The sequence below is a fragment of the Camelina sativa genome, chromosome 20 (assembly GCF_000633955.1).
Source record: "Camelina sativa cultivar DH55 chromosome 20, Cs, whole genome shotgun sequence".
Lineage (NCBI taxonomy): Eukaryota > Viridiplantae > Streptophyta > Magnoliopsida > Brassicales > Brassicaceae > Camelina > Camelina sativa.
In genome coordinates this window covers 12,551,024-12,551,852 of record NC_025704.1, presented here as the reverse complement: position 1 = coordinate 12,551,852, position 829 = coordinate 12,551,024, and positions in this window count along the sequence as shown.

Sequence of the window (829 nt, the reverse complement as noted above, 5' to 3'; positions counted from 1 at the left end):
TATTGTTGCTGGAGTACTCTGTTATTAGGGCTGAAAGTAGACAATGTCTTCTCAATCAGCTCCTGCTCAGTCACCTCTTTCCCACACAGCCTAAGGAGTGAGACAATCCTAAAGAGCTCAGAGTTATACTCTTCCACGGATTTGTAATCCTGGATCCTTAGGCTCTTCCAATCAAACTCTGCCTTTGGAAGGAGCACCGTCTTTTGGTGCCCATAACGGCGTTTAAGCTGTGTCCAAAGGGAGAGAGGATCTCTTAGGAAGAGGTACTGGCTTTTGATACTCTCAGCAATGTGATGATGTATGTGCTGGAGACACTTACTCTTGTTCCTGTCCGTAGACTCAATATCCTCATCGATGCACCCTTTCAGGCCATTCGATGACAAGTAGATTTCGGTGTCATTGGCCCATTGCAAGTAATTCTTTCCGGAAGCTTGCAAGATAGGGTAGTCTAGGCTCTTGAGATTAGCCATCTGCATAAATATAGACAACCGATAGTTAGCATGCGGTATTTGAGACCGAACCATGCAACAAATAATTTTCAGGTCATGCGGTATTTGAGACCGAACCATGCCTTAGGTCATGCGGTATTTGAGACCGAACCATGCCTTGCCTCTTATAGTTTTTTGGTTTAAATTCATGCATGCAAGACAACAAAACTAAATAGTTATATGCATGCAACAATTTCCTTATTCCTAGATAGGATTTCCTTATCTTATAATTTCCTATTTGATTTAGGATTAAATATTTTTTGATTTTAAGGAATTTGGATAATTACTATTTTAATTAGGAACTTATCCTAACTAATATTTTAATTTCCGATTTAAAGTTT